The sequence below is a fragment of the Chiloscyllium plagiosum genome, chromosome 22 (genome assembly GCF_004010195.1).
Source record: "Chiloscyllium plagiosum isolate BGI_BamShark_2017 chromosome 22, ASM401019v2, whole genome shotgun sequence".
Taxonomy (NCBI): Eukaryota; Metazoa; Chordata; class Chondrichthyes; order Orectolobiformes; family Hemiscylliidae; genus Chiloscyllium; species Chiloscyllium plagiosum.
Genome location: NC_057731.1, coordinates 38,360,670 through 38,376,314, shown reverse-complemented (window position 1 = coordinate 38,376,314; position 15,645 = coordinate 38,360,670). Strand labels below are relative to the sequence as shown.

Below are 15,645 nucleotides of genomic sequence, written 5' to 3'. Positions count from 1 at the left end.
AGCGACTTGGCTTGTATACCCTTGAGTTTAGAAGGCTGAGAAGGGATCTGATTATTAAAGGATTGGACACTCTGGAGGCAGGAAACATGTTTCTGCTGATGGGTGAGTGCTGAACCAGAGGACACAGCTTAAAAATATGGGGTAGACCATTTAGGACAGAGATGAGGAGAAACTTCTTCACCCAGAGAGTGGTGGCTGTGTGGAATGCTCTGCCCCAGAGGGCAGTGGAGGCCCAGTCTCTGGATTCATTTAAGAAAGAGTTGGATAGAGCTCTCAAGGATAGTGGAATCAAGGGTTATGGAGATAAGACAGGAACAGGATACTGATTAAGGATGATCAGCCATGATCATATTGAATGGTGGTGCAGGCTCGAAGGGCAGAATGCCTACTCCTGCACCTATTGTCTATTGTCTATTGTCTGATCAGTGTTGTCAGGCTATTATGAAAATGGATAGGATGTTAGGTTACATAGCTGGACTATAAAACCTACCCGATGCATCTGTGCCCAATTTTGTTATGCTCATGTGGTAATGAATATTAAAGTGAGAGAAAGGATAAGAAGACAGCTATTGGATTTAAGTCTGGTTTAATGTTCTTTGGTTATCAAAAAATGAATAGAAGCTGTGCCTTTGGAGAAGTGTAGACTTTAAGGGGATGGGATTGTATTTTTAAGTAAGGAAGGGATTATATTCTGTCCACTTGGGTAAGTTATTTAAGTTAGATAATAGGAGGATGACAAGGATATATTTTCTCGAATTAATGAAGGCATGATGTTAGCTTAAATGTTAGTAAATATTCCTTTTCATAGAGTATCCTTCACCTTTGAAATAAATTATCCTCATGTGTGGCGAATATGGGATGGTTTCACTATAAGTATTCAAATAAGAATTGAATGGGAGGTATTAGTCGAAATGTGCGGTGCTGGAAAAGCACAACAGGTCTGGCAGCATTGGGCATAAACTCTTTGTCAAGAATGAGGTGATGAAGGGCTTATGCCCGAAACATCAATTCGCCTGCTCCTATGATGCTGCCTGACCAACTGTGCTTTTCCAGTGCCACACTTCTTGACTCTGATCGCCAGCATTTGCAGTCCTCACTTTTTCCTAATGGGAGGTATTGCAAATCATAGAAAATGTTTGGAAACTGGGAACCAGTAACACAATGGTCTCTTGGAGATTGCTTATGGATGTCCAAAAGAAATTACCTGAGACATTCCTGTTTCTTTTTACTCTCCTAATAGACTGTGCAGGAAAGATGATAAGGGTGGAGGGGAGTTGATGATTTGCATAGATAATCACATATTGGGTTGAGACAATACTGATAGGTAAGATTTGAAAACAGCAAATGCTGGTGATCACAAATGCTGGTAGCATCCATGGAGAGAGAGCAAGCCAATACTTCATCTAGACTCAAAATACTGGCAAGCTGTTTCTCCATTGATGCTGCCTCACTCTCTGAGATCTCCAACATTTACTGTTTTCAGTACAGATCCATTCAAATGCAGTAATTTGCTCCTACTTGATGGGTCAGTTGCTCTTTTCCTATCCTTTTCTATGTTGGCATTTGTTCTGAATAACCCTTGTGCCAGAGATATAGTATGCATGCTACAAAATATTGCTCATCAGCCCATTACACATTACACATTACAAATAAAAGCTTGACCACAGAAATGATACCTAATCCGTAATTGAGTTAAGGTGGCTTCAGGTTGAGAAAATATCTATCCCTTGTGCTTTTTAAACTTGTATGCTACTTCTGAGTATCATGATATTGATAAAATGAAAAAGGAGCAGAAGCTAATTCTTGACTGTTTTCAGGGAGACTACCCTGGATCTTTGCCTGCAGCAACATGGAGCAAAGAAGGGAGGGTTCTCTAAACTGCAGACTCGGTCAAAGATATCACATACCATACTTTCTAATCCAAGCTCTGTTTAATAATAACTTTAAGAGATAATACGCTTGATATTTTCTTCCTTTGGTACTACAGATCACAGAACAACATTCCGCCAACTTAAAACAAAATCTAAAACAAAACAGCATTCTACATCACCCTCATAATTATTTGTAAACAGCTGTTCCAAATGCCTCACAAGATGTAATTAATAAACCAGAAGAGGTACAGCTGGTTGAGCCAACAGACAAAGATAAGGAGGAGTAAATGGTAGTGACAGAGGAAAACCTGTTGTCTCCCAATCCTTGTGAATTTCAGTAGTGTGGAATAAATCAAACCTGCGTTTATGTTTACAGCATAATGTCAGGTGTGGTCAGTTAAGTACTGGCTCCTATTCATTTCCTTGGCAATCTTTTTACACTTCAGATATTAACACTGAATTAAATGTACTTTAAGGGTGATCCCTCATTCAATTGAAAGCACTCTGTAATGTAAGTTGGGTGATTTATATACATTGAAATATCATTTATTTTGTAGTTCAGCTTTTGAATTTTATATTAATATCATTTGGATCATCTCTGTGTGCGAAGGGGAATCATGATTAACTTGTAATTATTTCTGTGGCCATGGTGATTTCTATTTAACCATAATGTGTGAGAGAGTGGCTTCCTGATAAGTAATTTTTTTTTTTGTTTACTTTGGGAGAATTTACGAGCCAACAAATTGAACAGTTGTGTATTATCTTTTCAGTTTGGAAGGTTTGAGATTGATATTTTTTCTTTTGATCAGAGAACACCTCCAGAGCTTGGAAGAAAATAGTTTCAACTGGGTAATTCCAAAGGGTTCTTTGTTGAAGCTGGATGTTTCAAGCAGTTGGTCCTGAGAAAGGGAAAATATAGTTTAGAATAGTTAAAAATAGGTTACCTCAGTGTAAGAAGTTTAATAAAAGTTGCAAACCAGAAGTGTTTGGTTAAAACTCTGAACAGTTATTTGATGCTGAGAAAGTTTAAACTCAGTTGTATGAAGGCTCCAGGAAAAAGCTATTAGATTCTCAAGACTAGGAAATGAAACCACAGTTAAACTGTGCCCCAAAGGGGTATTAGAGAAGGAAATTCACTTTGGTGTGAGAATGGTAAAGTTTGTGCTTCTGGGATTAATACAATTATATGTTTACCTTGTACTTTGAAATCTTTAAATGTGTAATATATCTATATAAAGGGTTTGGTTTATTCTATTGTATCTTCATTGTGTCATAAACTTCTGCCTTATTGTTAAAACCAAATCTGCCTCAATGAGTGCTTATGTTTCAATGAGATACCACTTTGTTAAAGTAAGAGAAAAAAAACTATTAAGCCAAATTTCAATCTGGCATCTGACTTGTATAGTAATAATGTCAACTGGGATCATAACAACTTTAACTCTGAATCACAGAATTATCGATCCAAGTGTCATTCTAGGACCTGAGCATAAACATCATGGGTGACACTCCTTTGGAGTACTGAGGGAGTGCTAAGACATTATTTCAAAGAAATGCAGAGGAGTTATCCCAGGCATCCTTAACAATACTTAATCCTCAACCAACACTCCATGCAGTTTAAATGGTTGCTAATTATAGATGGTTGCTATATATAAATTGACTGCCACATTTCTTCCGTTATAACAGTGACTGTGCTTCAAAATTACTTTACTGGGAATTCAGAGATCACGAGAAGCATTCAGCCTTTTTTTTATTAAGGGACTTATATTTTGATAATTTCAGAGAATTCAGCAGGTTTACTAGATTTTAAATTTTATTGACTATTTGCTATTAAATGCATCATCAATACCGCCATGAAGCTGTGACTCAATGGATGGAATCGTCCCAGATCCTAAAAGACATGGATATTGGGAAAAAAAAACTATTAGAATGTTTAGGGTAAGATTTGCAGTGAGGAGATTCTTGATATTAAAAGCAAAATGACCCATTCTCCAAACATATATTGAATGGTGAGATGAGAATCTCACGAGTGAGCGGGGAGAGGTTTGTTTGCTTGCATTAACATCTCATTATTAGCTAAACTCACCTTATTCATAGATTCACAGAATCATAGAATCCCAACAGTGTGGAAATAGGCCATTTGGCCCAACAAGTCCACACCAACCTTCCAACGAAGATCCCACTCAGACCCATTTCCTCACCCTATCGCTCTACACTTCCCCTGACTAATATCCCTCACCTACACATCCCTGAACACTAATAACAAGTATTTTCCATTCATCCACCGGCTGGTTAGAAACTAGATGTTGATAATTCCCAGAAATGAAAGTCAGAGTGGGTATCTGGCAACTCAAGCTTGTCACTTACTCGTCCAACTCTCCAACTTGAACAGCGGTCACCAATATGGGAAGCTATTGTCTGAATCCCCCATCCATGGAAATTGGTATCAGACATGTACCAGCCTCATCGCACCCTGATGGCATATCTCCAATCCATTTACAATTACAATCGGCACTTCAATTCTGTACTTTGGAGGGAACTGGCATCTTTCAGTAAAATTCTGCTGGCAGCACAATTTGCATGCAGCCATTGGCACCTAACTCATGAAAAAGGACCAGGATACATCTAAGGGCTCTTCAATTTCTCTCTTAGCACTCACTCAACGCCTGTTTAGATATTCATGGCATCCTTGCCATAACTAGCCAAGTCTTTTTGCACTTTGACCCCTCAGCCAGAGCTTTAAGGCTCATAGTACATTTGTCTTGCCTTTCTATTTCATCCAGAACCATCCAGGAAGGTCTGGAGCCTAACTGCCCTGGTAAAAACCCAAATTGATTGCACTGTTGATTAATTCTTCCATTACTTTGTTGATGATCAAGTGTAAATCTAAATGGTAGTAATTGGTTGGATTGGACTTTTTCTGCTATTAGTACACAACATATAATTTTCCAGACTGTCAGATACCAATGATGTAGCTGTACTAGAATAGATGGGCTCGATGCACAGTACAATTGTCAGAATATGTAAGGGCCTATTTGCCTTTGGGGTCTTTAGCTGTTTCTTGATATCATGTGGAGTGAATTAAATTGGCTGAAGACTGGCATCTGACCACAGGAGGAGATCAAAATGAATCATCCATTTGGCATATTTAGCTGAAGATAAATGTAAATACATTGACATTGTCTTTTGCACTGATGTGCTGGTGGGCCCCCATTGCTGAAGCTAGATAGTGGGGGTGGCACAGTGGCTCAGTGGTTAGCACTGCTACCTCACAGCGCCAGGGCCCCAGGTTCAATTCCAGTCTCGGGCAACTGTCTGTGTGGAGTTTGCACATTCTCCCCGTCTCTGCATGGGTTTCCTCTAGGTGCTCCAGTTTCCTCCCACAGTCCTAAGATATGCAGGTTAGGTGAATTGGCCACACTAAATTGCCCATGGTGTTCAGGGGTGTGTGCATTGGTAAGGGGTAAATGTAGAGTAATACTAGTATAGAATAGTAATCCTATTCTATATATATGTGTGAAGCCTCCACCATGTAATTTGTTTATTTGTCCATCACCATTTATAACTGGATGTAATCGGGCTGCATAAGATTGACAGCTGTGTTTGCCATTGTCATTTGCTGTGTCTAGGTCATTGCTAGGTGGTCTGCTGATTTCTTTCCTTTCTTCAGGCTTTGTAGTGGTTTGATACAACTGACTGGTTTTCTCGGCCATATCAGACGGTAACTTAGAAGGCAACCACTTGGCTACAGTCTGGAATCACATGAACACTAGATCAAGTAAGGTGGCAGATTTCCTTCCATAAAGGGCATTTGTGGTTACATAGTTGTCATCAGGCTATTGTTAAAATTACAATTTTTAAAATTGATTTCAAATTTCATCATCTGCCACGAGGATTTGAGTCCATGTTCTCAAAACATTAACCTGGGGTTCTTGATTGCTAGCTTACTGACAATATGACTACACTACCTCACCTATATTAGTTATAAAACATTTTGGGTTTAACTGTGTGAAGGATGCTTTTATAAAATGCAAGTTCTTTCTTGAGAATGACCTTGCAGAGAGATATAATGTTTGTTGTTAGCTTGAAATATGGAGTTTATAAAGTATGAAAAGAAAATCATTTAGTGGATTATGTGTTGTAAAGTAATCACATTCTGTTACAGTTGCTGCTGTATTTTTGTTAAAATGAGAAGGCCTGTTACGTTGTAGATCACGACTGCCTGCAAATGCTTTGCATTTAATACAGGAATAACAGGGTAGGTTCAATTAAACCAATCTGAAATTCCAGAAGAGGTTGAACAATTTATTTTTTGTTTTGGAATAAAAAGGAGCTTCCTTCTTTGTAGATTTTTAAATCGCTTTTGGACATTCATAACACTATCTCCAGTTCTATTCAATAATTCACAAATAAGACATTCAAGTACTGCAGATGGCACACAGAAAAGCTATGATATTGATTCCTAATTTGAGGAACAGATTTATGAAAAAGAGTGGAGTTCTTGGGCTTTTCAGCCTTGAAAGAGGCAACTCAAAGAGAACCTAATAAAGCTGCTTAAGACAGAAAACATAAATATGGAACTGTACTTCAAACTAACTAGTAATAGTAGAGCAGGAGGCAAAAATTCAAACAATTAACAACAAGAAAATGTAAGGCTCATATTGAAAGATTGCCACACAAAATGTGATCAATACATGCAATAGATTTCTGGGTACATCAGCAGAAACAAAATCCTGGCTTATTTAGGTTAAAACTGGATTTTGTACAGTCTTTATAATTCAATGAGTTGAGTAGCATTTATTATCTATATTGTATAATATCCATGCCTATCCTGATCTTTTGAAAGTCATGTTTCATGCTTGAATGTTTTACCTTGGAAAGATCATCCTTTGGCAAGTGTGGCAGGACAGTATGTTAATTGGCATTTTGAATCTCGCATCACCTAAACAAACAATTAATGGATTGGATTATTACACTCCAAGGTTATCATCGGGCCTTGTACCGTTTCTACTAGAATTGTTGCAATAATACCATAACGGCAAGTGTTTGTTAAAATGTTCCCAGCAACAAAAACAGTTCAAATCAAAGACTTTTTGAAAATAAAAACCGAATACAATATTTTCAGATTTGTTGCTTTCAGTCCAGCATTGCCAGGAATGAAACTTATTTTTGTAGAATCCCTACAGTGTGGAATCAGGCCATTTGGCCAACAAGTCCACACCCACCCTCCGCAGAGTAACCCACCCAGACCCATTCCCCTACCCTATTATTCTACATATATCCCTAACTAATGCATCTAACCTACATATCCCTGAACACTATGAGCAATTTAGCCTGGCCAATTCACCTAACTTGTTTGGGAGGAAACCAGAGGAAACCCATGCAGACACAAGGAAAATGTGCAAACTCCACACAAACACTCGCACCCGCCTGGAATCGAATCCAGGTCCCTGATGCTGTGAGAAAGTGAGGACTGCAGATGCTGGAGATCAGAGCTTAAAAATGTGTTGCTGGAAAAGCGCAGCAGGTCAGGCAGCATCAAAGGAGCAGGGGAATCGACGTTTTGGGCATAAGCCCTTCTTCAGGAATCATGATGCTGTGAGGCGGCAGTGCTAACTACTGAGCCACCGTGCTGCCCATTCCAATAGGTCATTAGTGGAGGTGGAAAAAGCTGCAAATCTCACCCTAAACCTTCTAATACACATGGTTGACATTTATCTTATTCTCTGTATAAACACATAGGCAGGTATTAGAAAGTGCCCAACATAGGCTATGAATCCAGGAACACGGGGTGCCTGTATAGAGAGTCTTTGCGGCCAGTCCTAAACTTGTTCTCAAACCCCATTATAATTCAGGAGTGTGGTAGTTGTCCATCAGGTACCTTGATGCAGTTTTCCTGTAATAAATTAGCGATCTTTGACCAATTCTGAAGTCCACAGCTAGGCCTGGGAGCGGAAGGGTGCAAGGATGGCTGGCAGTCATTTTTTATGCCAGCAGTAATCATGTACAAGATGTATTTCAGACTTCAGCAACTCACCAAGGCTCCTTCAACAGAATCTTCCAAACACACAACCTCTGTTAACTAGATAAAACAAGGCAGCAGATGCACAGAAAGTTCACAACCTGTAGGCTTCCCTGGAGATCATCCATTGTCCAGACTTGAAAATACATCAAGACTTAGTCACTGTGGCTAGGTTAAATTCTTAGAACTCCCTCTTTTACAGCATGTAGATGCTGAATTGTAGTGTTTCAAGAAGGAGTCCAAATATCACCTTCCCATGGATAATTAGGGATTAGCAATACGTGCTGGCTTTGCCAATAATTCCCGCGTCCAACGTTTGAAAGAAAAATGGTCACTCCTGCTTCTTCCACCTTCACTAATGACCTATTGGAATGTTCTGGGTTTTATTTTGAGTGGCCCCTTTAAGGATCAATGGCTTGGCTGATCAAGACCCAGAAGTGTTAATGGTAAGCAATCTCAGAATAGTGTAAGTGAATTAATACATTCAAGCCAGAAATCTGCACATCCAACCAATTTCAATACTGAAATGAGTACTTCAAAAAATGGTCCTAACAAATTTATTATGATCCAAATGCCCATGCAAATTGGCTGCAGGACACTGGTTCTCTAAATTGATATTCATTGTATCTATTTCAACCTTGGAAATCATGTACAATGCTGTTGAATGAGAGTTCAAAATACTTAACTCAGTGTGTAACTATCTACTATTAAAATGGCAGTAATATTTCTACAAGAAGTATGTTATTAAATTGTACGGTTTCATCAGAATTCTGTAAGAGTTTATTTGACTGTCTCAAACTCAGAGGGACATATTAAGAGTTCTGTAATGCAAGCTGTTTGTAATCAAGTATTCTGGCCAATTTTCAATTGGAGGATGCAGATTGGTGCTGATAACTCTGTTTGCTGCCGGCCCATTAATTATTAACCTTAGGCTCTATCTTATATTCCTGATGCTGCATAAATGGAGGGAAATTTAACCCTTAACTAGGAAGCTGGGTGGACGTACTTGGCTTGGCAGCATTTGGCTGTGGTATTTTTCAAATGGTCATCATGACTCTATGACTGTGACTCTATGGTGGTGCCTCATGTGATTTGACATCTCTACCAGTAGGAGTATTGAGTAAGGTTAGTTGAGGTAGTTTGTTGCCACCACTTCACCTTTTTTCTTTGCTTTGTACTTGTGCCTATAGTGATTAGTGGTAGAGGATACACTACTGTGGAGTATCTACAGAAGAGGCACTGTTCTTGGATAATAAGAAGGTTTATTGCACAATAGCATTAAGTATAACTACATTTGGTCAGGCATTATTATTGGAAAGGTGATGGCCTCGTAGTTTGATCACTGGACTGTTACTCCAGAGGTCTAGGTAATATTTTGGGGACCTGGGTTGAATCTTGCCAAGACATGTCGTGGAATTTGAATTCAAATCTGGAATTAAGATTCTAATGATGACCATGAAACCATTGTCAATTGTCAGGAAGAAAGCCATCTGGTTCACTAATATCCTTTATGGAAGAAATGGCTTACATATGTCTTCAGACCCACAGCAATTTGGGGTTGATTCTTAACAGCCCTCTCATCAATTAAGTATAGGCTATAAATGATAGCCCAGCAGTTGACTTCCACATCCTGTGAATGAATTAGTTACTAGGAGCTTAGCAAACTTGTACAGATAGATCTGCTTCCTCTGAAAACTATAGTGGAATTCCTTGCCTCCACTCATTGATTGAGTGCGACAATGGTAGAAAGAGTGGAGTTAATGTCACATGGATGTCAATGTAACTGTCCAGTACGATTAGCCTCTACAACAGAGTGATTTAATGACCAGGCTTCATTAATATCCTGCTGCTTAGCTGTTTGCTTGAAATTGACCAAAAGGGAGAGATTGCTTGAATGATTGACTGCTGCTTTTTGAGTATTGGGCCATTTGTAGACAGTCTACCAGCATTCAGCTATATCACAAGAGCTGGTGAAAGGGAAAAAGAAAGTGGGGGGCCCAGGTCTGTTTTTATTAGAGATGGAAGTTAAATCAGAAACTTTCATGATTTATTGGACCAACTTAGTCAAAACGTGCTCAGAAAATCACAACATGCATTGCAGTGTTGAGAGAGAATTGGGTCCTTTACTCTGCAAATAGATTGTATGCAGAGGTGGGCCCCGATAGTGAGAAGGAATGGCCACATCTTGAGGCCCAACTTGAAGGTCTTCCTTGATGTGGTTCCTGTTGCAAGGGGTGAAACAGTTGTTGTGTTGCTCGTCATGGAAGGAAATATCTTTCAACAGTCAATTGGGTTAGAACTGTAATTGTCGGCTGAGCACTGAAAGAAATGAACCATTCTGAGTCTTCTCATAGGAAACTGTAGTTTATTGCAAGAAAGAGTCATAGAGTTATACTTCAAGGTCTGACATTCTGCAATGAGATTTTCACGATGCATCAGATCAGGGGCTGATCATTAGATGCTGCAAGAAGAATGTTTGTCCTTCCACTAAGGCTTTCATTGGCTATGTAACAGTGTATGAATAACCAAATGTGCCTTTTTCATTAACCTTATAGTGGCAAAAATCTTCACAGATAAGTATGAAACCATCTTCAATAGCCTTGCATGCAAGTACTGGAGTGTACCCCACACATATCAAGACATCTAACCACATCTTTAACAGGCAAATAGCCTTCTTAATGATGTTTCTCTTCTGTAATTGATTGCTGTGGTTGTGTCATTGAAGTGCAATCTCTGGTTGTCTCGTAGGAAACTCCTTCAAAGTTTGTGAGAAACTCCTTACTAAGTAAACTTTAGCCCCCAGAACCCAACTGCAGGCCCAAGATCTGAACTGAAGAGGTTGCAGCAGTTATGAATACCTCAGAATAGCAGCTACTGCCAGAAGAAGTACATTTGTGTAAGAAGACCTTATTGAGGTCACATGCAATCTGCATGTTAATCAACTGAAACAATTTTCAGTTCACAAACATCTCTTGCTGATATAGGTAGTGACATGGGGCCAGTCTATCACTTCTTAAATTTTAGAATGCCAGATTTGCTATGCTTGTGATGGCCAAATGGTGAAGTAGCAAATCAAATGCCAATTCTTTATATAATATGAAAACTTATTTACATGTTGTCTGCTTTCTCCCAAACCAACACCTGGTGTTTCAAAGTCTACCTTAATATACTGTCCTTCATTTTTGTTGTTTTCACCTCCTACTTTGGTCACCCCACATTATCTCAATAAAGCTGAAAAATCCTCAGGAATGACGTGCTTAAAGTTAACTCAGGCAGTCCAGATTGTTGTGTCAACATATGCTTTTACAGGCCTGTTATCATCTGGCATTATAGATAGTAGTGACAGAAGTTCCAACTTCCTTTCTAGCACATGACTAACCAAGAATTTCTACTAGCCATTGGCATGTGTTGAAAAGGTTTGAAGATTCAAACTCAAGCCGTTTGGCTGCTTTATGAATGGGCCTTCCTTGGCCATTTTTATTTATATCCAGAAGAGTTCTTACAAAAAACTAAATATGTTTTTCCTCCATCATCAAATCATCCATGATTTTTTTTCCCATCTGTTAACCATCACCAGTAAATCACCTGTATTTTCCCATTAAATAATTTTACATGTAAAGCCTATTAAGGACAATACAACCATCAAAGGTGAGGGAGAGTTCAGGCCAGGGGAGGGGGCTAAATCAAAATGGAGTTGGAAGGGTCCCTTACTTGCCATCAAATCCTGGTTTGAGGCATGAATTCAGATTTTAACCTCAAGGTACTTAAATCAATTGATGTCCTCCATTTGCATAAATTTAACCTTAATAATACAACAAACATACTATAAATACATCAATGGAGGCAAAACACTTGTCCTCTGTGCTTGCGATGCCACATTGTGAGAATGTTGATGTGTTCCCAAGCAAAGAGTCTATCAATGATGTTGCAACAGTTCTTAACAGATTGAGGGTTGCCATAGAGTGTCTGCAATAGACCCCTGGAGGGAGCTTTACACAGTGAAAGTGAGGGCCACAGCAACCTTGAGTGCAACAGGCAGACATTGCGATTGGTTAGTTGTAGAGCAAGATTATCTTTCACCTTGGCACAGCTATGTATTAAGGGAGCCACATCAGGCATGATGCTGAGTTGACAGCTAATTCTATGAACCCAATGTAAGAGTCTGCATGAACATGAGGTTTTCATCTGGTTTTTGACTACCGGAAAAATACAGTGGTGCTGAAACATCTACAAGTTGATCATGGAGCAGGAGAATAACTCACTCAATTTCTACTACCACTATGTCAAGTTTCTGCTATGTGGAAAAGTTTCCCTATTGTCTGGGAATTCCCTAGGAGATACTCTCACTCCACCACAGTTGTTGTGGGGGAATGGGAACAATTCCAGGGTATTTCCTAGTTTTGGTCTTTAAAAAATACAACATAATTCTAATTTTAAAAATAAGTTCTCTTTTTCCTGAAGAATCTTTTAGAAATAGATACTCAAGCATTAACAATAATTGTTTATACAAAAGTTTACATTTTTCCTTCTCGCCTTAAGAAAATTCCAAAAGAGACTTCCAATTGTCTGTGATAATGTTACAGATATCGAGATACAAACAAAGTCATAGAACATAGAACATAGAAGAATACAGCGCAGTACAGGCCCTTTGGCCCTCGATGTTGCGCCGATCCAAGCCCACCTAACCTATACTAACCCACTATCCTCCATATACCTATCCAATGCCTGCTTAAATGCCCATAAAGAGGGAGAGTCCACCACTGCTACTGGCAGGGCATTCCATGAACTTACGACTCGCTGAGTGAAGAACCTACCCCTAACTTCAGTTCTATATCTACCCCCCCTTAATTTAAAGCTATGCCCCCTTGTAATACCCGACTCCAATTCAGTCATGAATTTATTCTAGATGTATTGGTATGCTAAGAAATTGAATAGAGAGAGGAGTAATAATAATTAAAAGTATATAAAGCTTAACATATCAAAATATCTCAAAGCTCTGAACATACTGAATTATTAAAGTGATGTGAGTGTTTTTAGGTGGACAAATGTTACATTACTAAGATCCCACAAATAACCTTCAGTCAATGATTAGTTAATCTGTAGATATCAATCAACTAGATTTAAACACAAGGGATCATCTGAGAGCCCAATAAGTAAAACAAATCTATGCACCTTAAACTATTTTGATATATATTTTAATAGAACCAAACAGGAATCGCATTGCAAATTGGCAAGTTGGTTCAAATATAAACTGCTGTTTACTAGAGTTAATAGGATTGCCAGTAGGAGTATAACTATGAAGGACAGCCAACAGGTTTAATGAATAGGAATTACTAAGCCAGTTACCTCCAAGCAGTGAAGTATTGCTAGCCTTGGGAGATATGTATAATAGGCTTTCAGGATGCTGTGCTACAGTTCAAGCTTCATGGTAACGATCTATTGTGTCTTTGTATATTTGTCACGTAAAGCTGTAAGTCAGTGATAGATGTGGTTCTCTGAAGCCATATTGGGAGTTAATCAAAAGCTGCTTCAGTTCCAGGTAACTGGTCATTGATTACCAGTTCCACAAACTGGCTAATTAGGATGTGATTGCCAATATGAGATTCATCATCCTTATTTGGCTGATGATCAGCATTTACTTGCTTCAATTGAGATGGTATAATATGAAGGTTAAAATTTCAAAGGGAAATCATCAAAAAATAATTCCAACAATATAATGCCACAGAATCTTTCCCATCAAATACATTTTGAGTTCAGCTTTTAAAATCATTTATAATCAGAATAGTATTAATGGATTAGTCAAAATCATTCAGGTTTTCTTAATTTAGAAAGTGCGGGGAGGGAAAGGCTTTGGATATGATTAGTGATTTACTGGCAGTGGTTAATAGATGAAAAAAATGCCATGGGTGATTTGGTGAGGAAACAAAAGTAGTTGTGTGTAAGAGCACTTCTGGATATAAAAGAAAAGAAGGGGAAAACTATATAGTGGAGAGCGATTGTGGTCAGGTTTGCTATATAGTCACAAGTAATATTCCCTGTTCTAGTCCACATGATTTAAAAAGAACTTAACCCTACTTGCAAGTTTCCCTCCAGTCACACATCAACCTAACTTGGAGTTATCCCCATTCCTTTACTGTCACTGGGTCAAAATCCTGGAATCCCTTCACAACATCACTGATCATGTACCTACACCCCAACCATACCAATTCAAGAAAGCAGTTCTATCCTATCTAGCTTAATGATAGTGCTACACAACAAAATGTAAGGTGCCCTCACACAAAGGCTATACTGTAGTCACCTATCAATACCATAATGGACAGATGCATATGCCAGATAAATTGCTAAGGATGAAATCAAGGGGTTTCTTCCTCTTGTTGGCTCCCTCATCACCTGTCACAGAACCAATCTAACAGCTTTATCTTATTGCAGTCATCCAACTCTGCCAGTGGATATTGAGCCACTCTTGATGATAAACATAAAAATCTTCCATCCAGAGTACATCTGTGCACTTTCCACCCTTGGTGCCTCTTCCAAGTGGTGTTCACCATGGAAGAGTTCATTCATTAGTTAAATGCATGTGGTAAGGGATAGGTGGTAATCAGCAGGTTGTTTCCATGGCCAGTTTTGACCTGATGCCTAGATACTGCAAATGGTCTACTGTCAGTGTTGTGGATTCACAATTGTGAGATTATGCACAAATATCCACATCAGTGAGCAGTTTCTAAATAATAACAGTAAAGGGATGAAACAAGATCATCAACTGCCAACTCCTGGGTCCAAGAACATACATGGCATCAAAACATTAAGGCAGTATTTACAAATATATTTAAAAGGAGCTATCCTAAATGAAATAAGCAAATAGATGACAAGTCTTATTTTAATCCCCCTTCCTCACCAAAGCAAGTATTCTGGGTATATGAGAAGTTAAAAATTCAAAACCAACTCCAATTTACACTGAAATCACACTTTTAACATAAAGGAGATAGGATGATGATTCAGTGTTCAGTCAACTCTCAGGAGGCAGATAGATTGATGATTCCTTTTAAGAAGTCTGTGTGCCTCCATTTTAGCAATGTTTGTGGGCCAGGAGGAGTGGAAGAGCAAGAACCAAACCCAATCTTTACCTGGTTTATTTTCCATGACTAACTTGCATAATAAACTGCAGTGATCACACAATCTCATTTTCTCTAATCACTATCATGCTTGATCAGGCTAGATACAGTTATAGAAGCACGGGTAGCATGGTGGTTCATGGAGTTTGAGCATTCTCCTCATATCTGCATGAGTTTCTACCGTGTGCTCCAGTTTCCTGCCACCGTCCAAAGACATGCAGGTTGGGTGGATTGGTCTTGCTAAATTACCTATAGTGTTCGGGGAAATGTAGGTTAGGTGCATTAGTCTTGGAGGGTGATAGGGAATGGGTCTGAGTGGTGGGGTTTGTTGGACCAAATGGCCTATTTCCATGCTGTATGGATTCTATGAGTTATACAGCATGGAAATAGACCCTTCGGTCAAACTAGTCTGTGCTGACCAGGTACCCTAAACTGATTAAGTTCCATTTGCCAGCACTTGGCCCATAATCCCAGGAGGACCAGTTCAAAATACGTACAACACAGATGGCCTCCTTCTTCAAGGACCGCAATTTCCCCCCCGATGTGGTCGACGGTGCCCTCCACCGCATCTCCTCCACTTCCCGCTCCTCCGCCCTTGAGCCCCGCCCCTCCAACCGCCACCAGGACAGAACCCCACTGGCCC

General features: G+C 39.2%; 1 protein-coding gene and 1 long non-coding RNA gene across 2 annotated transcripts in view; one reads left to right on the top strand and one right to left on the bottom strand.

Moving 5' to 3' along the window:
• Window positions 1–15,645, top strand: part of LOC122561217 (GDNF family receptor alpha-1-like) — a 203,574-nt gene that overhangs the window by 62,366 nt on the left and 125,563 nt on the right. The window lies entirely within an intron of this gene.
• The window catches only part of LOC122561218, a 41,145-nt gene that overhangs the window by 2,076 nt on the left and 23,424 nt on the right, over window positions 1–15,645 (bottom strand). The window contains exon 2 of the long non-coding RNA XR_006314947.1: window positions 6,741–6,810. This is a non-coding gene — a long non-coding RNA (uncharacterized LOC122561218). The remainder of the gene's footprint in view (window positions 1–6,740; window positions 6,811–15,645) is intronic.